Source organism: Topomyia yanbarensis, chromosome 3 (genome assembly GCF_030247195.1).
Source record: "Topomyia yanbarensis strain Yona2022 chromosome 3, ASM3024719v1, whole genome shotgun sequence".
Lineage (NCBI taxonomy): Eukaryota > Metazoa > Arthropoda > Insecta > Diptera > Culicidae > Topomyia > Topomyia yanbarensis.
In genome coordinates this window covers 285,558,672-285,586,488 of record NC_080672.1, presented here as the reverse complement: position 1 = coordinate 285,586,488, position 27,817 = coordinate 285,558,672, and the positions used below count along the sequence as shown (strand labels likewise).

Sequence of the window (27,817 nt, the reverse complement as noted above, 5' to 3'; positions counted from 1 at the left end):
CTACCCATTTTGTATCACAGGATGTATTTTTAAACGGAAAAAAATGAGTTTATGTTTCCTCACAAACATTTTCTCAATAGCGTTTTTCATTTGGGACTACTATGTCCTAATTCAGCTTAGCTCTCTATTCAACTCACTTTAGGTAGAGTAGTGTCTATTACATCTGTTCAATGCATTACACAATAACAGGCCAAGAACCAAAATTAGCTAGATAAAATCTCTAGCACTATGGGAAAACATTTTTTGTCGATGTTAAGACAAAGAGCCTATTTTGGCCCAACTAGTAGGAACAAAAATGGCAGGCGCTGCTCTAACCACCTGCTTCAAATGGGTAGGTTTCCCAAAAATTATCACAACAATTTTTGGCGTACCTACCAATGTTAAAATATGTGGAATACATAGTTTTACATGATGGAGATATCTGCATTCAAAGTAACCAATTAGGACTATTTCACAGCGCGTATCGGTCAAAATGTTGCGATTATATCGTTTATGTTTATGTTTATCACCTTCACCAGCAGGCCCCTTGGCCCCAACGGTGGTTTCTTAAACTAATTACATTTTAAAATTGCCAACATTTTCGCTTTTATCGCATTCCGCGTCCGGTTGAAGTCAAAGGCCGTCGCCACACTGTTAAAAATTCGCTGGAGTCCGGTATCAGCGCTCTGGCAACCATAGTTGGTTCTCCTAAACGGAACTCGCAGAAGAGAGTTATTGCGTAGAGCTCGAACGCGGGCTTTATGATCCAGACGTCCGAGGATTGTAGGGCAATCCACACTGGCAGAGAGTAAGTCCGAGGCGAACAAGGCTCGAGAGCAGTCCCTCCGAATGCTCAGTGTATCGAGGTGTATTAGCTGGCAACGGTTTTCATAGCTCGGCAACTGAAATCTGTTTAGCCATGGGAGATTCCGTAGGGCCAAGCTTATGAACCTGCGTTGAACAGCCTCGATTCTGTCAATCCCGTTCTGATAGTACGGATTCCAAACAGCCAAACAAGTTTTTCGCTATTCGGAAGATGAACCCAAGCTGTCGTGATGCCTTATCCACGATGTATGAAGTATGTGATTTGAATGTTAGTGCCGAATCCATGATGACTCCGAGATCTTTGATGTGAGAGTGTCTTGGAATACTAGAGCCGAAGAAATGGTAGTTAAACTGAGTCGGTTGGCGTTTCCGCGTGAACGTAACGATTGAGCATTTGCTCGGGTTTAAAACCATTCTGTTTTGATCACACCACGTGCTAAAGCTGTCCAGATCCCTCTGAAGAAGCTCGGCATCGGTTTTATCCCGTATTTGTTGAAAAATTTTCATGTCGTCGGCGAAAGAAAGGCGGGGTCCTTGTAATGTGAATTTGACGTCATTAAAGTAGAGGAGGAATATTACTGGACCGAGATGGCTTCCTTGTGGTATGCCGGATGTAGCGAAAAATGGTGCAGATAGACAGTCCTTAATGCTGATTTGGAGTTGCCTTCCATCGAGGTAGGAACGAAACCAGCGCAGAAGTTGTCCATTAATGCCGAGTTTGTCCAGCTTCGCTATTGCGATATCATGGTTGATTTTGTCGAAGGCCGCAGATAGATCCATGCAAATAGCATCGATTTGCAATCCGTCGGCGAATCCATCCATTATATATGTTGTGAAAGACAGCAGGTTTGCTGTTGTCAATCGTTTAGGCATGAAACTGTGTTGGTCATCTGCAATGTAGTGATTGCAGTGAAAGAAAATAGGATCTAACACAACCAGCTCGAACAGTTTTGATACGGCACTTAAACACGAGATTCCCCGATAATTGCCAATGTTCGATTTGTTTCGTTTTTTATGGACTGGAAACATGTGCGCTGCTTTCCAGCAGGAAGGGAATGTACCAGTAGTGAGTGATAGCTCGAAGACTCGCCGAAGTGGTTCAAGAAGGCCGCTGATGCACTTTTGACAAAAATCGAGGGAACACCATCTGGACCCGGGGAACAGGATGCTTTCAGTTTGGCATTTGCTGCAAGAATGGCAGCATTATCGACACAAATTCGGTTGATGGTTCGTCCTAGAGAAGGGGTTAAATTGGCGGCGACAGCGACTTGTTGTGGTGGCAGGCGCTCGTTGGAAAAAACGCTTGAAAATTTGTCGGAGAACAGTTGGCAAATTTCTTTAGAGTCGGTCCCGAAAACTCCATTAAACGACATACAAGATGGTAAACCGAATTCTTTTCGCTACTCGTTAACATACTTCCAGAACGACTTGGGTTTGGATTTCAGTTGACGCTCGACGTTTAGCTGGTGTCTAAAAAAGGCCCGTCTGCTTTGCTGTTTGTATTCGTGGTTGAATTGAAAGTAGTGATTTCGTAATGCAAGTGTTTTATGCTTCGAGAATTTTTTAAATGCAGTTCGTTTGGCAGATTTTAAACGTCTAAGGACGGTTGATTGCCAGGGAAGGTGTTCATCGGTACTAATTGTTCGTTTAGGCACATGGCGGTCGATAAGATAGTTAAGAATACTAGAAAACGTCATCGCTGCTTCGTTCGCGTCGTCATTGTTAAGATTTTCGTCCCAGTTTATATCCAACAGCGTGCTAACGATGCTGTCGTAGTCAGCGTTTTTAAAATCGTAGACGATAGAACTTGAGACGTCTTCAAAATTCACTCCTAGGTTACCAGCGAATACAAGATGTAGTGGGGATGATGACGCACCTGCTTGACTAAAGGAGTCGGTGCAGTGCAGCAGTACGGAGCGTAGTCCAATGTGCGTCCATTCCGTTGGTGACATTATTTGCCGAAGAGTTGCGCTGCTGTAGTTGTCCAAAATACAACTGGCATTATTAATAAGCGCAGATTTTTCGATATCCAATCGTAGAAAACCATTACTTGCCTGGCACCACGACAAGCCAGGTAAGTTGAAGTCGCCCAGTATAACAATATCATCAGACGGGGCGGCGATCGAGGCGATAAAAGAAACGAAGGAAAGATATACATCGATCAGGCTGGAATCACGAATTCTGTCAGGTGGAAAATACACAACACACAGGAACAGATTGCGATCGGCAAGTTTCACTGATATCCACACTTGCTCGGAGCTCGCCCACCGGTCATCGTTGATCACTCGGGCTTTTATACCACGGCGAACGGCGATAAGCTCACCACCGCCTGATGTCTTGTGGCTTTGAGGGCATTGCGGTCACAGCGGTAGACATGGAATATTGAACCAAAGACCTGGCGAGACAGAGTGTCGAGCCATGTCTCGGTAAAGGCGATAACGTCGTAACAGCAACCCGTGGTCGCGAGCAAATAGCTGTCCGTTGATGAATTTAGCCACCAACATTCTGGCAGTAAACCTCGATGTTGTTGGAGGACGGATCAGGTACAGCAGAGAGCGAAGCCATGTTTCCGTGTAGGAAGATCCTTTCGTCAATCTCACGAACAGTATCGGAACGGTTCCCGATCGCTTGGTCGACTGTGGTGAGGGGTTCGAGGCATCCCGAATCAACTGCGTCGCGCCACAAGATGTCGGAGCAAAAGGCAAAAAACTGGAAGCGAAGAATACATCAGCGCTCCGAAGTGTTCGGAACAGATGTATACTTGCCATTTGCGGCAGGTTGGAAGACCCTTTCACCCATCCCACACACAGGACCGGGACGACTGATGATCGCTGGCTGCAAGTGCTCCACTGTGGCGGGGGGATCGAGGGCTTCCATAGTGCCAACTGCGGTGCGTCCCAGTATGCGTTGAAACCCGATGGTGGAATGCGGAGAGCAGGAACGGGGTGGTAGCAGCTTACGGCGAGAGTCGTACGATGAGCTAGAAGCGTGAATCGGTTGAACCGTTGTATCGTTACAATTTGTATAATACTTGCCGAGAAGGGCGGCTTGGAAGACCGAGAAAGGCGGCTTGGCCGAGAGGTACCGGAGTTTGACCGGACTGAAGTAGATGTTAAAAGCTTTCTAGCGAAACGCGAAATTTGCTGGTTATTTTTAGATAACTCGGTCTTTAGTTCAGCACAGACGTCATCCGTTTTCCCAGCGATAGCAGCGTTAACCCATCCAAGTGAAGAAACGGTGTCGGTGAAAGCGAGCAAGTTTTTTCAAAAACGGCTTGTTAAGTTGTTTCCCACATTACATATGTACCACATTTTTGCAAAAACCCATACATTCGATAAAGTCGTCATACTATTTGACGGTTTTCGCGCTGTGATCGCATGCACTTGCTATAATGCGTGCCGATCTGAGAATGCGAACAATGAAATATAGATGGCGCTGCGCTCAGTGGAAAATTTTGGTGGTTAAGTCACAGAAGTTCACTCAATTTCATTCTTCGCTGTTTTTTTCGCAACACAAAAGCAAACAGGAGACACCAGAGATGCCAGATTTGCAGACAAGTCTGCAAATTCGCAGACTTTTAGTTTAAGCTGCAGATTTTTTCGATGACGCAGATATTTGCAGATTTTCTAGTTTGGTTGCAGATATTTGCAGATTTTTTAGTTTTGTTGCAGATATTTGCAGATTTTTGAATATAAAGGCTTTTAGTTACACTAGCTTTCCTGACATTTTTTGTTCTTCCCAGACTTTTAAAATTATTACTGCAGACATTTGAAAAAAGTACCTGGCATCTCTGGGAGACACTTTCACACTGCACAATAATAATGTTAAAAACAAAATTCTCAGTCGATTAACACGACAAACAGCGATAAAAACTTCATAAATCTCGTCAAAAAGTAAAAATAGTTGGAGCGATTTATGTAAACAACTAATCGGTAGGAATACTCTCGTCATAGATGTATATATTATAAACACACTTAAAAATATTTACAGTGACACAATCTCATATTCGTACACCTCTAGTGTATATATTTAATATTGTTTCACAAACGTTTGCGCTATTTAATATACGATTGAGGAATAAACGATTTTTAATTAGAAAAACTTGGGAAAATCGAGTAATTAATGTTATATACATGGTAAATAAATTGAATCATAGCATTTAAGTGTAAGTCTGCTCTGGTACGGCTCGTAATGTGCGGAGAACAGACAATTACAATGCCTGTGTTCTGAGCAAGAAGCTCAATTCATCATTGAGATCAAGAAGCTCAATTCATCAATGAGAAGAACAAAGAATTGATGTTTTATACACTAAACAACTTTATTGGAAAGATGTTAAACTTTGTCTACAAGTCCAAATTCAACATCTTTGACTTGTTTTGGGTGGAGAAAATCGAACTCATACCTGCACGTAATAGTCTTATAACAGCAGCTAAGCGCAGGGACAGTGGAGTTATTGTATGGAGTATTATATGTCCACTAGAAGTGCTAGAAATTTGGTCTTCATTGATGGAATGATGGATCAGAATGTGCATTTTAATATGAATATCTTAAAATAAACTTTAAAGCAAAGCTTCCGTAAAATGGTACTTTTACTAAAAATGGTGGACATTGGAAATTCGATCAGGAGAAAAAACTAAAGCATAGGCGTGCAAAAAACGTTCAGAGTAAATTTATAATTGTTTAAATGTTATGGATTCTCCACTGCAGACCCCGTTTATTAACTGATTAGAAAAATAAATGGGAGTATTTGGATAAAAAGTGAAAAACTATCCGGATTGTAATGAGAATGATCTTAGAAACTACTATTTAGAAGAATGGGATAAAATTTAAGTTGAATGCACACAAAAACTAGTTGTTAGCATTCCAATACGATTGAAAACTGTAATTACAAACAAAAGGTACCACATTGAATATTTATTATAGAAATTTCAATTGATTTTTGAAAAAATATGTGTACTGTACGAATATGAGATTGCATGTATATTTGACTATCTTTAGAATTATGATTTTTTGTGAAAATATGAGCATTTGTAGTACAAAGATAATTATTGTATCTTCCTTATGCTGTCAAGTAAATTATTTCTACATAAATAAAATGTCTCGTGAACTCATTTTTTACTTGTAAAATGCATATAAGCATTCCGCACAGCGGTGTACGAAAATGAGATTGTGTCACTGTACATCTCGCAAGATGCACATAAAAGGAGCGTCACAATTCACTTGAATTTACATTCAAAAACAAAAATACGCTTTGTTCACAATTCTCCATCTTCATTCACCCGAGTTCTACATTAAAAGAGACACAATGTTTTATTTCACATGTCAAAACATGTAAAATTCCTTTATTAGACAGCAATATACGTCGCAGTGTCAAATGTAAGTTTCATTTTTTCTAAGTGTGAATGTTATGATATTTTCAGTATACACCAAAACGCATAGGGTGGTTTGGTATTCACCTAAATAATTTTAACAATATCGATAATCGATTGCTTACCAGAAAAAAAAACCTGTTTTAATCCACCTAGTGGTGCGATTGTGCGTTTCACATTTATAGAAACTATGATTGTTTAGCTGGTTATATTCAATATAATTGTAGAAATGTTTATTACATTCTTATTGTACTTAGCACGTATCCACGTACTACCATGAAAGACGACGCTGGCACACTTTATATAAAATAGTATAATATTTAATTAGCTTAATCAGCATGAGTTCAATGTTATCCTCATGAGATCATATTTCGAAATGGCGGGGCAATGGGTTTGGAAGGGGAAGGGTGGGGGGGTTAGTAGAGTAAGAGTGGAACATGCGTCTGAAATCCTTTATTTTTTGTCGGGAATGTGGATTTGTGGGTGGTCTAAGGGAGGGGAGAGATGATGAAGGGGGTCGATGTAAGGGTAATTCGGGGGAAAGGGGGGAGGGACGGTACAACACCCAACTGCATATTATACCTTCCATGTGAGGCTTGGTACGAGAAAATCAGTTCAGACATCACCGAAGAATAGAAGTGGCTTTAATTGTGAAATATGCCTGGGACTTCCGGAATTATCGATAGTGAAAAATATACGCTTGTGATTCAGCCATTTCACGATAAATTTTCAAAGTTTATGCACATATCGCTTAAAACTACTTCTAAGAATACATTCCAATGGATAAACCCATATATTTAATATAAGGGAATTAAAATTTTAAATTATGTGTAACAGTCAAAATACCACGCATTTGCACACAAAAGGCAACGCTTCTCAAATCCGGCAAGACAGATGTATGTACCTAGCGCGCAAAGCTTCTATGAACGATGTCATTATCGACTATTTAAGGTACAGATTTGGTCGGATCAGGGATGCCAGGTACACAGATTTATCTGTGATTCACAAAAATTCATTGCGAAATGTTAATGGCAAATTGGCATCTTAACTCTCCCTATCAGACACGTTTCCATAATTGTATTAAATGCCAAATTGCATACACACCTAGAAAAAATAGTGTAAATTTACGTCTCCTGACCCTGACATATACGAGCATCAAAAATGCCTTAGTTTTACGTTCGATTTTAATTTTACACGACGTTTAATTTCGTAAATCATGTAATTTTACTCCACATACAGCGTTTGTTCTGAATGGAAGGAAGTGTAATTTTATGTTATTGGGCATGTAAAGTATATGTTTCATGTAAAGTTAAACGGAACACGGTAATGTTCCGTCATTTCGTAAATTACGGTTTGTTGAATTGTGTCATGTTTGCAATTACGTCAACGATAAAATTCAGATTTTTTTGGTGTGTGCGACATGTTTCTTATGCGTAATAAATATAATAAACACAACGACAAGGGCTCTTGATCTCTCGGCGGCCCACAAGAAGAATGGATGAGAGAAGAGCAATACTGGCAAAGGCCGACTACCATATGAGCGGTTCAAACTTGAAAGAGTGACGCAGAGTACTCCACTGGATGATTTTGAAGAGAAGACCAGGAGTGCGATTTTACTAAGTTTTAGCTTCCGATGGCCCTACATTTTCTGACAGAGTGAAGTTCTGGAGTGCTGAAATGTTTTCCACTGTTTAGGCTAGTCAGAAGAAACCTATAACGTTGGTACACAATTGGGAAAAGCGGATCAGAAAAGGTGACTATATGCGATGACTAGATATTAAGAAGACTGATTTCTCGTTCCTTCCGCTATACAAACGAAACGCGACGGAGGTTACGGCGCCCCTATTGTAGGAAGGTAGGAAGCTTAATGTAAAAATGTATATATGTGTGAGCATCACTATGGGAAGTATCACCTTTACTCGCAAGTGGTGTTGATGTTACTGTCTCCAGATTTTCGACAGAGTTGCCAGTCTTCTTGATATGCAGTCTTCGCTATATGTCAGTGATTCACTCAATACAGGATGGATAAAGGCTACGATGCAAAACCTAAAGGTCCAGGTACGGAGCAATACATCGCCCTAGGAACTCCTAGCATGTTGTTAGTCGCCTCTTACGACATGGGAGCAGGTTGCCCGTGGTTCTATTCTTGGCTGAAATGGTTTTAGCCCAAGGGACACCACACGGTTTTCTCATAGTTGGTTTATTTAGTGTTTTAACTGAATTTAATGATCTTTTCTGGTTAAATTGGAGCTTTTTCATATCATCGACAGTGTGGAGGGATCATGTAAGATGCTTCTTTATTTCCAAGAGGATGTTAGAGTTTTGTGACAATATGCTACGAGAGGAGAGGGGAGTTTGAAAATCGTCGGAAAAATGCAACGTATTTATTTATGGTTTCTGATCCTTACTCTCCATCGTTCATTGATGGGTTTAGAGTCCAACATTCAGTGAGCCACATTTTAAGGATAAAGATACATCGCTTATTTCCGCTATTAGAGCTGATCGAAAACTAAAAACGAACCACAGTATTGATTTTTTGCTAGTCTCACCAATAAGACGATACAAGGCCACAAATCATAATACTCATCCGACAAAAGTTTATATGCGAAGTGGGAAGTACATGCCTCATCCACCATACTCACCTTGCTCCATACGTTTATCTTCTATTTCGATCGCAATACTCATTTCTAGAGTGAACAAATCTATCGGAATAAAGAAAGTCCTCCATGTGGCAGCCGATGAGTATCCGGACTTCAAGCTCCTTTTTAGTGCTGTAAAAGCAAATATATAATATGATTTACAACCACAATTTAGTAGTACTTGGCTATGGCAATTAACCCATTATTGCCCAACCTACTATATATAGTAGGTGCTAAGAATAACTCCTATTACTCAATCAATAACGCAGAACAGGCATTATCAATGAGTTAATATTGTCCATATACTCTTGCAAAATACGTTTAAAAAAGTTAGAGTGGTTAAACCGGTGTTTATGTTTTGGTTTTATTAAATTTTCCCTTAAATGGTTACACATTTTTGTCAGGATTCAAAAAATCGAATTTTTGAAAATTAGATATTCTGAAGCTATATACGCTGAGGAAAATTTTCTCACAATTTCATGAAGATCGGAATACTACAACTTGAGTTAAATCTATTCATAGACCGCTACCCATTGACCACTCGTAGGCGGTGCGTAGTGTTTGATTCGCTAGACTGTTGACTCGCTGCCCCGACAGTAAAACCCGATTATCTCAGAGTTGTATTTTATTGAAAAGTTCATTCGCGGTGATCACGATATCTCAGAAACCAATTAATCGATCAATCTGAAATTTTCATTGGTTGTTCCTTATTGTATCAGCTACTTTGAGTACAAAAATAATTTCACTGGAATAACTACATTATTTTTTCCGATCGGAAAACACAATTTGTGATGCGCGTGAAAAATAAGTTGGGCAATAATGGGTTAATAGGCATCAAAATAATATTCAAATATCACTAATTAAAAACTAAAAGCTCCTGAAAATTTAGATCGTCATTACTAAGACAACGATAGGGGCATTTTGTGAATGCCCCTATCGTTGTCATAAGTATTCTCCGATCTCTTCTAACTGAGATAAATTATATTCGGGACTCTGGTCAAATGGGTCTTGGTTTTAAAATCTAGCTTTGAACTGATTGTATAAAATTATTAAAGTGATTGTACAATATGAATAAAAGAAAATATATGAGATAGCGACTGAATTTGAAGTAAACAAATTTCACATTCGAAAGCGAATGCATGTACATATATTCGAGATCGATCGGAACTAACATCAATCAACGGTTGGAATTAACATATCGTTCTTATGATGCCACATTTAGTACAATGATTTTCGAGAAATTCTCGACGCCCCGAGCACGCCTCCGTTGCAATATCTGAACTATAACTAGCATACGTGTTCAGTCGGATGCATCGCAGCACCATTATCAGTATAGCTTCTTCTATTCTAAAGTTGAACAACGACGGCACGCTCCAGAGCTGCTATCAAAGAGTACACAACATCACATACTTTTCGCACATATTGAACTTCGACCCAGAGCCTGTTTCAGCTGCCGATAGCTTAATATACACACACTTTTTCTCTATGAGCAGATTAAACTAGTTTCCTAGGAGTGTATGATGCCAAACATACGTAGGAACACCAGACATCCTCTTCACTGCTTGCTGTGTGAAATAGCTCCATAGCCGTTCTGGAGCTACATACGTGGATTGCAGATCGCCGCACAATGTTGCTGGTAACCCAGCCATTGTTTTGAATCGAGCTGCAATCTGCCGATAAATGGTTGCCATGATTTATACAACAGAAGTGCTCTGAACGAATATCGTCTGCCGTAATGGGTTGCCATGGGTGTGACCTATGTTCATGCACTATTCGCAATGGTTTGAGATGAATAGTCTGTTTCATTTAGAATTTAGATGCTCAAAACGGGTGATTTCTCCAAGAGGAAATAAAATACAAAAACGCTAAGGGCACCATTTTATAGTTTTTCTATTAAGCACTAAGGAAAAATGCAAGAAAAAACCTGTTTTAATCCACATAAGAGTGCAATTGTGACATTCTCATGCATGAACATTAGAATTCCATGGTTGGTTATGTTTGGTATAAGTTTGGAAATATTATCCCTCTAGTGCCCAAATTTGTTGACGTAGGACTACGTCTTTGTTTTCGATATGGGGGTGCACTTTGCAAATTCTACAAAAATGGTATGTAACGAAAAGTGGTCCAATTTTAAATGCATATAATTCAGCCATCTCAAGATATATTTTCAAATTTTTTGCACATATTGCTCCGAAATACTTCTAAAAATAGATTCCAATAGATAAACCCAAAGATTTTTGATATCATGGCATTAAAAATTAAATAATGTACAACGTAGTTAAAATATCGCGCATTTACACACAGAAGAGAGCGCTTCCCAAGTCCGGCTTGACAGATCTGTGTACCTAGCACGCTACGTTTCTGTGAATGACTTCATCATCGACTATTTAAAGAACGAATTTGGCCGGACAAGCTCAGTTGCCTGTTGAATGGCAGGTGGAGCAGATCACTGCGCTGTGCTTTTTCACAGCCAGTGTAGCTGAGTCAGAAGTCCGTTACACTGGCTGTGGAGGTACGCTACCCAGTGCCGTCCAACACGCGACTGACAAACACTATGCTTTCTTTTGTATTGTGCTCGTTATAAGCATACTTGCAAACACGGTTAACATGGTGTCGTGATACTAGTTGTCTCTTTCGCTCTACCCATCATCTTTAGCGTTGACTCATTTTGCTTTGTGCGCTTGGATTCAATGTTTGAGGTGAGGTAGGTACACTCAGGTTTTTTTTACGCGGGGTATACAGACCGCGTAATTGAAAACCGCGTAAATTTCAAAATCCGTGTAAATTTCAAAATCCGCGTAAATGAAAACTGCGTAAATTTCAAAATCCGTGTAAATGACAACCGCGTAAATTTCAAAATCAGCGTAAAAAATACCGCGCAAAAAAACTAGTTAGTTACTAAATTGTTAGCGGTTGCATGCTACATGATAGCAATCTGCTATTATGCTACATGATACAATCGTTGCGAAAAGACGAAAACTTTCTTAGCAACAAATTTACGCGGATCGATGGAAACCACAATGAAAGTTTATTATATTTCCACTACAAGTGATTCATATCCATTCAGCCTATTTTGATTCTGCTAATAGGTACATACCACAAAGCCTATTTATGAATGAATACACAGCCACACTAAAAACCGTTGCAAAAACACGTTAAAGTCCATATATAAAATTGTTTTTGGTTCTTGTATATTTATAGTTTCGATATATGATTAAGACCACTGCGTTCACTACATTTGTATGCGTACTTTAGGAAAGTTACAATAATGGCAAAAGAGAAAAAACTTTAGCTTGGTCTGTACATGAAATGTGATTATATTGTCTAAAATTTGATGTTTCTTCACCGGTCCGGGTTTTTTACTGCACACAATCGAAAAGTTTTTACAATTTTGAAAAGCTGATCTTGTGCTATAAAGATTTAGTTTCCGATATTAGTTCCGTCACGGTTTTCTGTCTTCTTTCTTCGGATCTTCTAAAATAAGTTTAATCGGATTCGATCACCTACTCCACATGAAATGACCCGATCACCTACTCCACATGAAATAGCCAAAAAGGTTTGGTTCTATATATAACATTCGATGTTGATTGGTTGTGCTTAAACTATACGTAAGAAATATATTTTATCCACAGTTCGTGCTACCGCATAGGACTGCCCCTTGTGGTTTTTTGGCTTGAAAAAAAATTGTAGGTGGGCTTCGTGATGAGAAAAACGAAAATAATGTTGATAATTCTTGTAAGTAATGGATTTTTCATTAAAGCCTTAAAATAAGTAGGGCGCCTAGAGGCGGTGTTGGGCACCTGGGCGAAAAAAAAACAAAAACGTTTTTTCTTCTAGTTACTTCAACATAAGCAATACAGATGGTTTCTTATTAGACCGGCAACGATTTCGGAACACTGTTAAATCAAACGGTAATTGGCTTCACAAACCTTTTTTTCAAATATGAGCATTTTCTGAAAACTCTAGTTCATCCAAAAGAGTTTTCAAGTTTGTATGTGAAAATATATGAAAAATAGGCACAAGAAACAACAAATTCAGTAAACAAATGCCAGTGGCATCTTGTGCATCCCACAATCTGCAGATATATAGTTTAAGGTATAAGGATCAACATTGCAAAAGACTGTAAACTGATATGATTTTGCAGTTAAAAGATATTCTCGTACATGCATAGAATAGGCAATTTCAAAAAAATCGGTTGGTCTTCAAAGTTAAATAACTTTGATGGGGAACTTCCAACCTTCAACAAAGCTGTTCGTTATATGCCCCCCTCTGAATATCTTGACCAAGCATAAGTCTGACCAATAAAAAAGCAAATTTGTATTCCGTATTCCTAGTTTTAAGATAGCTGTAATTTTTACTCTTTGTTAAAACTATTGTCCTCCATCTTGTAAATAGAAATGTATCCCTAGTTTTAAGACATCTGTCAAATTAGTCATAAATATATGTTCCCCCTTTTGTGTATCAAACATATAGTTTAGTTTAGTTAGTTTTAAGATATCTGTAAAATATTTCGTAAAAAACTACTCCCCCTCTTGTATATCAAACTGAATTCTTTGATTAAAAATTTTCATAAAAAAATCTTTTGTATTTAGAATCTTATTTCTAGTCTTAAGATAGCTGTAAAATTGTTCTCTTTTATAAAAAAAAAATATTTCAACATTGTAACCTCCTAGTTTTAAGATATCCAAAATGTAAAAACAAAAGAATTTGGCACCGCCAAGCTAACGCATTTGTGCCTATCAAATAAACGAAATGAATAAAAAAGCTGTTCGTTGTTAAATAAGCTATCTGACCAAAAGTTTTGAGGTATGCAGAGTTACTGTGGAAGTTTTTATTTGATTTTAAGTTTTTATTTCCGAGTTTCCGAGTTATATATTACTATAGAAACTTGAAACCTTTTGTGGGTGAACTAGAGCTATCGGTAAAAGCACATATTTTGCATATATAGTCAACTGAATCAGAGATATTTATGAAGCGAATATATCAGATTTTAAATGAAACTAGTCAGAGTTATAAATATATGTGTTGCGTAGAGTTTTGTCATTAAATGCCCGAGGTTGGAAATAATATCTGGGCTTATGGATAATTTTTACAAACTGTGTCTAACTCCCAAAACTATTAGGTTTTCGTGCTGAACCCCGAAACGAAGTTGGAAACTTCTCTTTAAGCAGATTTCGCGTGCGATTCTACATGACAATTACAGGATTAGTGCAGCAATTATAATTCCACTAAACATTCTTTCGTGATCAGGGATCGATCAAATACCAACAGTCTTAGTAAACAACCGCTTTACGTTGATACAACCAAATCAGAGCAGAACTGTCTCAGTACTAAAGACTTACTTTTTCCAGAAATTATATCTTAGATGTTCTTCTGATATAGATGAATTGTTTTTGGTAAGGGACGATTCATAAATTACGTAACGCAAAAATTGCCCAAAATTGACACCCCCGTAAAAACATGCTACGTAACGTTTCAGCTTACTCCCCCTGCCCCATAGGTCACATGTCGCGATTTGTCGTTACCTCCTCCCCCACCTCCCCTAAAAGCGTTACGAAACTTGTGAATGATCCCTAATGAATTTTCAGAACAACTTAATCCGAGATGAAAAGTCCTTAATAATGCGTCTAATTTTCGATAGCTCGTTTGCAACAAAAACGAAAAATTAGTTTCTATTCAACTTAGTCTTAAAGTTGCAGAGAGAATCGGCAAAAATCGAAAACGAAAAAAGCAGTTTTTTTCTACACCGAGTGTTAGATCTTCATAAAAATCAATCAGCTTATGTAAAATGTTGTTACAGTACTGCTGATTGATTTTTATGAAGATCTAACACTCGGTGTAGAAAAAAACTGCTTTTTTCGTTTTCGATTTTTGCCGATTCTCTCTCCAACCTTAATCAACTCAGAATCCTACAATCAACTCATAAGTAACGGAAATACAATTTAATTCTTGATAATCTCAAACATTGGCTCTACTCTTTGATTTGTAGAGCGAAAGACGTTTAACCCTCAAAAAGGCACCCGGGTCTTCCAGGCCCGGCGGCTATCGATTTCTTAGTTACAAAGCTTTATGCATGCAGTAAGAGCTTGAGCATGGAAATTCCATTATCTAAGTCTAAAATTCATCGAAAAAGTAAAATATTACGGAAATATCACATATGGTGTGCTTCATAGATTCGTATAAACTTTTTACATGCACAAAAAGGCAAAGGGGCCTAGCAGGCCCGCTAGGTATTTCGACATCATCTGTGCATACTGGTGATGCAAATAATATTCCTGGCACGTATGTTTGCATCCAAAAATCAATTTTTTATGGATTAATTTCAGTTTTTACAAGTATTTTCTAAGCTTTAACGAACTTATCTTTGATCAAGTTAAAACACATTTACCATTTATTAGTATCATATAATTTTTCTCACTTAAACGCTTTTCAATGCACCCAGAACTATGCACGCATACTAGACCGGCAATTTTTTTAAACTTTTTTGGAACACTGCTAAATCAAGTGTTAATATGTCACTTATGAGCTTTTTCCTATAGCTCTAGTTCACTCACAACAGTTTTGAAGTTTCTATTGTATCATATATGGAAAATCGAAAACAAGAAATCAAAATTCAAAACAAATTCTCACAGTTACTCTGCATACCTCAAAACTTCAGGTAGTGTAGCTTTTTCAATAACGAACAACTTTGTTGAAAGTTGCATAATGATTGGAGGTTACCGGGCAAAGTTATTTAACTTCGAAGATAACAAGAATTTTCGAAAATGTCCTATTCTAAGCATGTGCGAGAAAGAGAGGCAGCATTTAACATTATATTACAAATAAAAAATACCACGAAGTTGCAGCCTCCTGCAATGTTAATCCTTTTATCTTCAGTTGTGTACCTGAGGATTTTAGGCCAAACAAGATGGTACTGACATTTTTACTGAATTTATAGTTTGCATAGAAACTTAAAAGTTCTTGTGAGTAAACCAAAAGCATCCGAACAAGTTTGTATTTGGAACGGGGCCATAATTTTAAAAAATTTTCCTGCCAGAAAATGAAGTGAATGAACGTTTTCCAAGGACAAAGTTCTCCATTTTTACCCTGTGGTAAAACAAGATATTGCTCGACAATTTCGAAAAGTAGTAATTATTTATTTACATAACTTAGCTTTTGGCTTCACCCAATGCTTACTCTAGTTAATCCCAGGAGTGAGTATTTATCGGGGATTCGTATTTTTATGATAATTTGACTTTATTAGTATATAGTATAGCTAATAACCAAAGGCGTGAGCTTTAATTTTGAATCCTTTAAAATATTCTGAAACAATCAGTTCTTCATTTTTCGCTTATATGTTGTTTTTTCACAGTCTATTCTTCATTGTCAAATAAATTCAAATAGAGAAATCATTAAAACACTTGAAAAGTTTGTATTTCTGCATAAAATTGATCTATATGCTTTGTATTTTTCATGCTTTTACTGTACGAGGATATAAAATTTTATCGGGCCTTAGAGGCCCGGCTTGCTTTTTAGCGTTAGGATTTTAGCTTGCCTTCACAAGGGTTTAAAGTTTGTAGCGATCCAAATAGTCTAAGTAGGGTAATGAGCCTATTTTACCCTATTCGGGAGGGTACTGTACTATTTCCATGTGATCCAATGCGTTGAATAAAGATGGCAGACGCTGTTCTATCCAACGGATTCTAATGAATAGGATAACAGGGATAAGGTAAAAATAGGCTTATGATATTATTTACAACTGCGTTTGGTCGTTTAAGTTTGTAGATATTAGCAAATTGTGAATTAATGCAACACAAAATAGCAAATCATTCTTCATTAAGGACCGTGCTGTAATTTCTGCTTCTCGGTCCACATCCACGCGTGTAGTTCGAATGGGTGTGTCTGCTTCCATACTTGCTTGATTTATATGTTATGAATATTAAATAGGAGTCGCCAGTCGCGGTGGCCGCATGTATTTATTTACTTTAAACGACTCTGGAAATAGTTCTGTAAATGTAGATGAAGATAGTAATCCCAGAGTTTTCGCATGTATTCGTTTCATAAAATCCTGAAACAATTGAAATCTTAGCTGGTAGTGAAATAAGATAGAATTTATCAGAAATTGAAAATTTTTAGACGTCAAAAAGATCTCTGCTAGATGATTAAATCGTCTTTTTATTTCGAATTTGTTTTACTACTTTACTGGCGAATAACTACCACGATAAATTACAATTTATTGAGGGCTTTTATAAATTAAGAACAGTTCGAGCTCTGGTCTCTGTTTGTAGGTGCCCAATTAATTTTTTATATTGTTCATTGTACCATGGATCGAAGATATTTTTGAAACTGCTTGATGCTCGTACAAAATTCTTTCTGTCGTCATGAAATATGATTGTTATTTGGTATAATTTGCCCTCGTCTGATGGTTCAGACGTTGTTCCCAGAAACCGTTCGGACACATTCTTAATGATCAGTAGGTCTGCAATTGACCTATTTATGGGAATCGACTGCGAAGTTTGTAGTATCAAAGCATTGCTTCTTTATTTCATAGAATATTATGAATGTTCTGAGGGTAGCCGTACTTTGGGAATTTCGATTTGGATTTATACGAGACTGAGGAACCCAAAGCATTAAACATCCCCAGACGATCAACGTATTTACCTGTAGAACTGGGCAAACTTTATTATCCGCTCCATTTGACTCTGCTGAATTTATCGTCCTTAGAAACTTAGCGTTCGATTATGTCTGCAGGACTAATTTAATTGAATATTCAATAAGAATATTTTAGAAATTATATCGTTTGATCACTTCATTGAGAACCTATTGTTGTACGCATCATGCGGACTTTTAGAACATTGTGGGAATTGGATCGTATAACTGATCTTTAAGACAAGGTCCCATAGTTTTTGAAGAGATGTTCCGAAATATGAATTAGGGACAATCTTCCGAAACAGAAGCGAAGTTTGATTAAGTTGATTGCCTATAAATAAAAACTTGCTCGTCGAAAAATTGCATAGGGGAGACCGGGGCTAGTTGGTGGTGTTTTCAGTTTTCAATTTGTATCGCTTTGATGTAGGTAGATCTTGCAAAATAGAACACGCGGCATGAGTGAGCAGACTCTTGGCAACATCTTTGATTTTTTTAAAGTGTTTGATGCATTGTCTCCATTTTTAGAGTTAAAAATATGTGACGTAGAAAACTCGCCGTAAGTTGGCGGTATGTGGGTATACGCCAAAAACTAAGCAACCAAATGGAGATTCTATTACTTCAAGGGACCTTTTGGAACGTGCTGAATATATTTTCGAGAAAACTGTATATTAACCGACATTTGCTACTATATTTCAGTTTCAATACCCCTGCATTTGACCTTTGACGCGTACTCCCTATTGAAAAGCAAACTTTCGAAATTTTTCATGCAATTGGATGGAATAAATGTCTCCTATATTGGCGAGATACACAAGAAAAAGATGTTCTTACTTTGGAGTGCATTCCAGAAATAAAAATTTTTGATGACTTTTTTGCGCTGTAAATAATACCGCCAACTTACTCCGCGTGCAGCACCGCCAACTTACCCCAACCGCATATTTTATTAAAAACTATTTAAAAAATAACTTTTGTTTGTGAATAGATGTAATATCTATACGGATACTGAAAGCTCTTTTCACACGCTATCGAAAAATATAATCATTCGGGAAATGGATTGAAAATTACCCTAAGTAACGCAAAGTATTTAAAATCTAGAAAATTTAGTCGGTATGCTCGAAAACACAATATCACCCACAACTTCCACCAAACAAATCGTTTTGCAACAAAAACCCATTGGATAACGGGTTTCGCATAACTTGAGGTACACAAGAAGAGGCAGTGCTATATGCCTAATAGAAACAGAGAAAAAGGGATTCCGCCAACTTACCTCAACCGCCAACTAGCCCCGGGCTCCCCTACATTTCAATATATGCTAAAATGTATTTTTTGAAAATGCGTAGAGTTGAGAAAAAATTTAGGCAAAGCATAAGAGATCGCCCGTGACGTAGAGTTGAGACTAAAACTCAATGTGATTAACAACTACAATAATATGTTGGAAAGCAGACAGTGGCGGATCCGGGGAGAGGGTCTTTGGGGTCCGGACTCCCTCCTAAATGTTTTTACTTGTTGAGAAGTTTCAAATTAGTTTCAATTTTATATAAGTTTCTATTTCAAAAACATTTCAAACCGAATTGGTCTAACATAACTGTTATTCATTAAATAAGGTTATTGCGTATTCCGAATTGTGCAATGTTCATTTTAAAATTGAAAAAAAAAACATTTTTTCTCGTTCGGGACCACATTATTTCGAAACTGTCAACTTTGTATGTTTAGTATTTTTGAAGAGTATTACAACGTAAAGCAGCACCTCTTCTAATAAAATAATTTTGGTGGTTAATCCTCCTAGAAGTAATATATAAAGTACTTAGTCTGCAAACAAATTTAGTTCGAGATTGAATGGTTTCAGCAAAGTTTTCGAAAATGCTAAACTTTGTTGAATGGGTCGGGAAAGTGTAGTGTTAAGTCGACAAAGTGTACGCAGCTCACTTAGGTTCGATTCCCAACACCCGCACATAAGGTTGGAAATTTTTCTAACCCGAAAAGCGAACCGTAAGACCCCAAGGACTCTATAATGAAAGTGAGAAAATTGGAAGAAGTTATTTTGATATTACTGTAATTGATAAAGCTCCTCTGCTGTGTAAACAATAAAATTCACATTCTACTAAACGGCTCATAGCAATATCTTTAGAGCAGACAATCCAATGAAAAATAGGATTGTCAGGATTCTTGTGCGTTATTTGGACCTTGTGTCACATCTTTACGTTTGTTATACATGCTAAGAATACCAAATCATGTGATGTGATTGCCGGAAGATTAGAAAAGCAACCCCCCCCCCCCTCTTCCCCCCAGTGAAGAAATTTCGAAGTTAAAATTGGAAAAAAGTAACGGAAGAAATATTTACAGAATCTCACAGTGCACGACAATCCCTAACTAACCCCTTAATATTTTATGCGAGCAAGGTTCTAATTTGGAAAAAAAAATAAAACAGTTTGTTAATAAATAGGCCAATAGATGCAGAACAAAATGTACTAGGGTGAAGTGCCTATTTTCACCATACTAAGGAGGGCGCCGCACTGATTCATTAATTACTCGGCCTACAAACAATGGAATGCGTACAAATTGGCATCAACAGCTTTGCTTCGTTGCTAAGTACCACGATAATAACATACATGCGCTGAAAACAGTGAAATTATCGTGTTTGAGCGCAACGAAAACACGAACCGAGTGCCCCTATTGTTGCGCTACCATTTGATTCAATACGTTAAACAAAGATGGCAGACACTACTCTAACAAACGGCTTCAAATGGGTAGCGTGATAATAGAAACATAGCGATAATGGGCTCATCACCCTATTTGAATTTTCAATAAAACAAAACGTCTCTTTAAAGCAATGTTGAGAATTTTTTATAATTTTTATAAAATAATACTTATTTTCATATTGTTGCCCCAAAACTTCATATTTTTAATAAAAGAACATAACATGGCATACCGCTATAGAAAAATCATTTGTTGTTCTTTCCAGACACTTATTGAAAATCGGTTGGAAACTTACCGCGTAGCTATTTTTAGCGCCGAAAGCCCCGAAAAATAGTTTTTAGTTTTTTCATGCGTTATTTTGTATTGCATTTGATCTACTTGAAAAGTACGAAATCATTGTTGCACCATGTCATTTTTTAGTAAAAGACCTACACAAAACAGCTTCTTTTCTCGTTTTCCTCAAATTATCAACCTAGATTTAATTCAACATAATGATTTAAATGAGCAAACAATGTATTTGTGTGTTGGGTGGGAATGTAGCGTAGAGTTTTTCGTAGCATTGACAACATAAATCGTGTTTTGAATATTCTACAATGAATTTCGAGTGATCGAGGTGCGGTTTGGCAGCAGGATAATTCCCCTCAATGCTTTATTTAAAAAAAGTTGGATTTTGGAGTTTCGAATTCATCTCATCAGTTAGAGTAACCCAAACTAGCATCAAATTGACACCAGTTAGGCGATGAATCCAAACTCACACAACTTATGTGAACGCCCAAAGTAATAGACTGATTAGGGACCATTCATAAATAACGGAACGCTTTTAAGGGGGGGGGGAGGTGGAATGACAAAATGTGACATGTTGTGATAATAAGGGAGAGGGGTATAACGAAATTTGTGACAATTTATTACATGGGGGAGTGGGGAGTCAATTTTGGACAATTTTTGCGTTACGTAATTTATGAATGGTCCCTTATGAGTGATGTCTCAGCAAGCAAGTACAGCAGGTACGAGAAAGCGGAAACGGATAGTTACTAATGAGATGATTTCGAAACGTCGAAACCCAACTTTTATGTTAATCATATTGCGATATAATGATTTTTGCATAACACGTAGTGGGAATTATTTCCTTTTTGAAAAATTGATATAACACATTTCGTTGCGTTGTGATTCACAACTTGTGAAGCACGATGTTATTCGTAGATTTCATACTATCATATTGCCTATAGGTACGGGACTGTGGGGAGTTGTAAACATAGTTTTGTTTTCGGTGCATAACTACCATAAACATTGGTCGATTTTCAATAACGCAACACCTTAGTCGAAGACTACATATTAAGAAGACTGATATCTCTTTCCTTCCCCCATACAAACGAGAAGCGACAGAGGTTATAGCGCCTCTATTGGAGGAAGGCAGGAAGCTTCATGTAAAAATGCATGTGTGTGTGCATCACTATGGGAAGTACCACCATTACCCGCAAATGGCGCTACTGTCACTGTCTCCAGATTATGGTCAGAATGGCCAGTCTTCTTGATATGCAGTCTTCGCCTTAATACACCCACAGGCTGAAGCAATTAAAAAACACATTATCTTGTTTGAGATATGGCAGATTGCGTGAAATGCGTGAAAACGATATTTTTTAGTTTGGTGGGGAGTTGTGAACAATCGCAAAAATTAAGAAAAATGGAACATTTTTACGATTTTTTTTAATGGTATAGAAGGTGAATTTTGAGATATTTCTGAACTAAAGATGAGATGGAAAAGTGATCTGATTCGCAATGAATAGGATGAATAGGATAGGCAACATGATTCGCGCTAAGCCACCTGTTGCGGCACGGGGCGATTAAAATTGTGGAAGGCTCCTGCTAATGCAACATTTGCCCATGAGAAAGTTCCGTCATGACAGTAGAAACATTTAACAGTAGTTAGCACATTTTTATCATTTAAAGCTTAGCAAATATTAACGGCGTTCACAGATCGCCATGATTCACAACTCCTTACTATCCCCTACATTTCACAGCTAAAATATCATGCGTCTCCATAATACTTATTACCATGATGACGCATGGTACTTTGTCATTAAATATGTACAATGATAAAAATGACTCTTAAAAGATTCATCAAATTTCAATACGGTTGTAAAATCCCTCAGGATTTTCAAAAAATAGTACATTTCCTCCTTTCTCCTTTAAGTTTACACACTCTCCCGAAGTTCCAGGAAAGCGAGAAGCTCTTGACTTCTTGGGCAGGGTCCTTTTGTTCTTCCTGATGCACTTTTTTCTGCCATCATCCTTCAGGATTGGGTTGCGTAACTTAGGCAGCGAGCTCGTACCCTTGATTGGCTTTCCTAACAGCATCGTTGACAACCTCCTTCTTTAGCTTCTTGTACTGAGTACTGTTGATACGGTTACGCTCGTTATGGGCCAATCGCAGTCTAAAACAGTCAAAGTCGGACAGGTTGCAGCGCTTGGCCTCGCCGGCGGCACGTTCCTGCCATCTATGTCTGGAAACTTCTCTTTGAGGTTGAACGCTTTTTGAGTTTTTGCGCACCACCTTGGTTCTGTCGATACACGTATACTTGACACGAAACTTGATCAGAAAGAGATGATCAACAGGAGGTGGTCGAATCACATTAACGATAGCTACGAGGCGGCCCTTGAATCTTCCGGAGGCGCATTTGGCCTCGCGACCAGTCTCCACAAACCGCGTAAAGGTCATTTTAGAACGGAAAGAAAGACAGTACGACAATATTATTAGATATTCCGTCAGAGGCTCCAACATCTCTAAAATCGTGGGATATAAAAAACGAAGCATTGCCCCAGTAACCAATAAGCATTTGTGTATGTAGAAAAGTAGCATATAATTGGCATTTCAGATGCTTCTTGTAGTATATTAGCATTCGTTGGGCAGTTCTAGCATTCGTTGTTAACCAGCATTCAATAAATGTTTAAAAACTTCTTTCCAGCAAACATAGGCGACGTTTAGGAACCATTTCGAATCGACTTTTTCGTACAAGCTTGCATACAAGAAACCTTTCGTTTCGAGATGCGCAATGCCACCCCTGTATTCTGCATGCACAACAGTAAAGAAGCATTTTTATGAAACAGCAGTAATGTAGCCGTATATTTTCGCAAAAACCACTTTACAATAGCATTTACAACGACTCAGATGATTATCAGGTAGCTATCAAGGCGCATTTTGAAGATTTATTGATTGCCTGGTTGGTATTCCTTTGAAAAATAGGCTTGTTCATTTTGTGTCTCAGTTTTACCTAAGCGTAGATGCTACAAAGTAGTTGTTGAGTATCTTTCGAGATGTATGACTGGACCTTTTTAACCCATTATGTCCTAGCGTATGAAATTTCATACGCAAAAACAACACATTTCAGGATCATACCTGTTATACAATAAAGGCGTTTTCAAACTTCTGGTCTTCTGTGAACGTTAATTAATACTCTATAGTTTAAAATGTGTATGCTCAATAATCTTTTTTTTATAAAATTCCATTGTGTTTTCGAATGACAAAGTTGGACTAAATTCAAACCAAAATGTGAACAATACATATTATTAATTTTCTCTTCTAAATCACTAATTCTTGTTTCGGATTGTAAACGAATGGCCAAGAGAGATGTGAAAGATGTGGCTCAGTGCGAAAAAAAGGAAGAAATTGGTGAAACAATTGCGAAAATTCTGCTGGTAGTTCTACGTATGAAATTTCATACGCTAGGCTGAACCGATATCTTTTTTCCTAAGGCAAAATAATATCCTCTTTAGGACCAGGAGGGGATTCACAACTTTCTCGCTGATTTTAACGTTGAGTCAGTGCATTCAAGGCTAACAAATGGTTAATACGTAGCAAATCATACCTGGTTCCACCCAGAATATTTTTTATATAAATTCTCGTTGGAAAATGTTTTACATTTCTTATAAAAGAAATGTATAGAATTCGCTCAAACTTTCAAGATTTTTTCCGAGGTCCGGAGGGCCGAGTCTTATATACCAATCGACTCAGCTCGACGATTTGGGACAATGTCTGTGTGTGTGTGTCTGTGTGTGTGTGTGTATGTAACGGACAAATTCTCATTCGTGTTTCTCAGCAATGGCTGAACCGATCTTATCCAAACCAATTTTAAATGAAAGAACTAAAAAACAGTATGAACGCTATTAATTTGTTTTTGATTCTGATGTTTAGTTTCCAAGATATGAATGTTTGAATGTGTAAAAATGGCGTTTTTTGCAGTTTTTTTAAATTATCTGCCGAAATTGACAACATAGATTAACACTTTATATGTTTTTAGACAGCTTTAACGAATACCTTTCAAACAAGATATAGATTGTTGAAATCGGACTGTTATCAAAAGAGATATTTAACATTGAATGCGGACGAAAGATTTTTATCATTTCCCATTGCCAGAAATATGACCAAAAACATGTAATCTATTATTAACGCCAAAACGGCTTATTTTAGGTCAATAGTATCTTCGGAGAATATAATGGAGGCAATACGCCCTTTCTTTTGGTATTGTGCTTTTACTGATTAATCTCCCTATGAGTGAGATATTTTCACAAATTTTCTTGGAAGTGATTATATCGAAATGATGCCTTCAGCAAATTTGTAGCTCTTATTTTTGCGAATAACTTTACTGAAGACATAAAATATCTATTTTGAATACTTTAAAAGTTATGGCTTGTTGTTTGTGGATTACCTTTTGTCGCCCATTTATTGTTCAATATAGTAATAATCCATTGAAATAAGCCAAACATTATTACGATAAAAAGAATTTTGTATTTCATTTTTCTATCTACAACCGCTAGAAATAATCACCGAACACTTCCAAGTTGTCTGGAAGGAACTTGATACCTTATCAGTGCAAAAATGTTCATTTGTACGAACCTTCTGACTGCAATTTTTCTAACTTATAACCAACGGATCGATCGAAACATATCGGAAAATGAAAGTGAAGTAAATAACTCCAAGCAACGGCGTAGCCAAGAGAAGGTTTTGGGGTTTAACAACTTCCCTCCCTACCACACCCAAAAAATATATTGGATTGCAATTGAAAATTTATTGATGCAGACTGATTTAATTCAATATTACAATAACAATTATCTGATCCGTATATTGAAAACCTGTTGTTGTAAACATCATGAGGACTTTTGATAAATTGTCGGAATGGGGTCCTGATATGTAATTGATCTATTGGTCTTGATTTCACAGTTGCCTAATAGCATCAATATCAAATTCTTGCCTGAAAACATTCCAATAGAAAATTCCAGAGTTCTGTAATCAATCATAATCCTCAGATTTCTTTTCAAATTGAGCTCGCTTTTGTAGAGATGTACTGTAATGAGGGTCTTTATTTAATAGAAAGCGAAGTTAAAATTGATTTAATGTCTATGAAACATTTGCTAAAAATGTTTTTGCCTTTCTCATTCACTCTAAAATTCGTCAATCTAATCCCGACCGGGAGGGCCGAGTGTCATATGCTAATCGACTCAGTTCGTCGAGATAGGAAAATGTATGTGTGTGTATGTATGTATGTGTGTATGTGTGTATGTGTAAAAAAATATGACCTCTGTTAATCAGAGATGGCTGGATCGATTTGCACAAAGTTAGTCTCAAATGAAAGGTACAACCTTCCCATCGGCTGCAATTGATTTTTTTTATTGATTGGACTTCCGGTTCCGGAGTTAGGAGTTGAAGAGTGCAATCACACAGCAAATTCCCATATAAACTGAAATGAAAAATTTTCAAAATCAAATTTGTATTTTTGATGCCAAATGACTTTATAATGCATGAACTCGAAAAAATAATGTTTGAAAAAAATTGATTTTTTTGGACTTTTTTGCCTTTCTTATATAGAAAGGTTATGCAATCACTCTAAAAATCGTCAATCATACCGGCCCGGAGGGAGTATGCAGTGAGGGGTTGCTGTTTTAAAATTAAAACTAGTTTAAAATTTCTTAACAAGTTGAAAATTTTCGGCAGGACCCGGACCTCCCGGATCTTACTATGTGATACTGAAACATCGCTTGAAACCAGCGGCGGTCAAGCGATGTTTCAGTATCACATAGTATCTCAAGATCGTGGCTGTCGATCGATTGTACGTATGTGCAAATCGTACTGAACATGTAATATTCATTTCCACCATCATATTGAACATAACCAGCCATGGAATCGTAGTCTGGACAAATGAGAAAAGCCCAATTGCACCACTAGGTGGATCAAAATAGGTTTTTATTTTGGGAATGCGTCGAGTTGAGACGAAAACGTAATATGATTTATAACGAGGATAACACTTTCCGAATGTAGAGAGAAATTTATGAAAAATGACGATTTCCATTCGACTCTAGCAGGTCCTGGTCGATTTTGATGAGAATTTGATTTTTGTTGTATGACCCATTATATGTATAGGTCAAATGTTCCAAAACAATAATTTAAGGTCAAGATAGCATCATTTTGAAACCGCCAATTTCGGAGGTTTAGTATCTTCGATGAGTTTTACAAACGAACAGCGCATCATTTGATAAAGTAATTTTGACGGTATATCGTCCAAGAAGTATTTATGGTGAATTTTCTCAGGTTAATATTCATGACTACAATAAAGTCTCAACAAATTTGCTAAAGACACGAACTCTGTTACTATTGTCTGAAAAATTAATTCTGCATAATTTTAAAACTTCAAAAATTACGGTTTCGGAATTATGCCGTTTGGACAGTAAGATCGATTTTCACCAAACTCCCACAAATTGTAAAATTGGTATTGTAAAAAAACGTAAGGGCGATAGGTGGGACCGAAAAATTAACCAACGCCAAAGGGACTATATTCTATATATACTATCATTTTGTCAATTTCAATAGCAAACACAAATTTTAATTTAATAATTTCAAATACTTTATGAAGTTTTGGGTTTCGATCACTGAATCATGCAATCTAGGATGTAAAAAACACAATAGTTCTTAAATAGGAAATAAAACCAAGTCTGGAAATATTCACTGTTGATTTTCTTTGAATGGTATCACTGCTACTATCGCTTTTTTCAAGAAAAAGCGTTGATTTCTTAGTTCTCAGTCGCGTTGTAAATTTGAGTAAAGTATAAACTTCAAATCGATTAAAAAAAATCGATTTTTTTGGCTCAGTACAATATACATAACCCCTTTAGGAAAATTCAGTTTTCCCACCACAATGCATTTATTGAGGAATTTAGATATTTTATTAACAGAGCATTAGCAATAATTCGTTTGTATGTCTATTTTATTGGCCATTTTTTCGCTTTCCCATTGATTTGGTTTGAGATTTCTAGCACTGATGTTGTCCTATGCTGATTTGAGCGATTCTCTGAGTCCTGCCACTATCCCATGTAGTATGTGTTATCAAAAACATCGCGAAGCATCAAGTTCTAAATGTTCTCAAACGATATAATATCCGAAGAAAGTGATAAGAGTTATAAGAAATGTCTCATCACACTGTTAGGTGGATTAAAAGCGTTTTTTTTCTTAAAATAATTACAAAGTTTGAGGGAAAGATGGTTTGATGCAACGAACCAATCATGTGACGAAACGGCAAGAGAGAGAAGTATTAAAATCATTTAAAAAAGCTGCTAAATGAATGATCTCGCAAGGTTGAAGATATTATTAGATTTTATGCTGAATATAAAGATTTTAGCCGAATTTTTTATGTAATG

The 27,817-nt window shown here is 37.2% G+C and overlaps 1 pseudogene; it reads right to left on the bottom strand.

Annotated features, from left to right (window-relative positions):
* Positions 1-22,850, bottom strand: part of LOC131687965 (large ribosomal subunit protein eL14-like) — an 89,526-nt pseudogene extending 66,676 nt beyond the window's left edge.
* Positions 22,851-27,817: the final 4,967 nt, after the last annotated feature.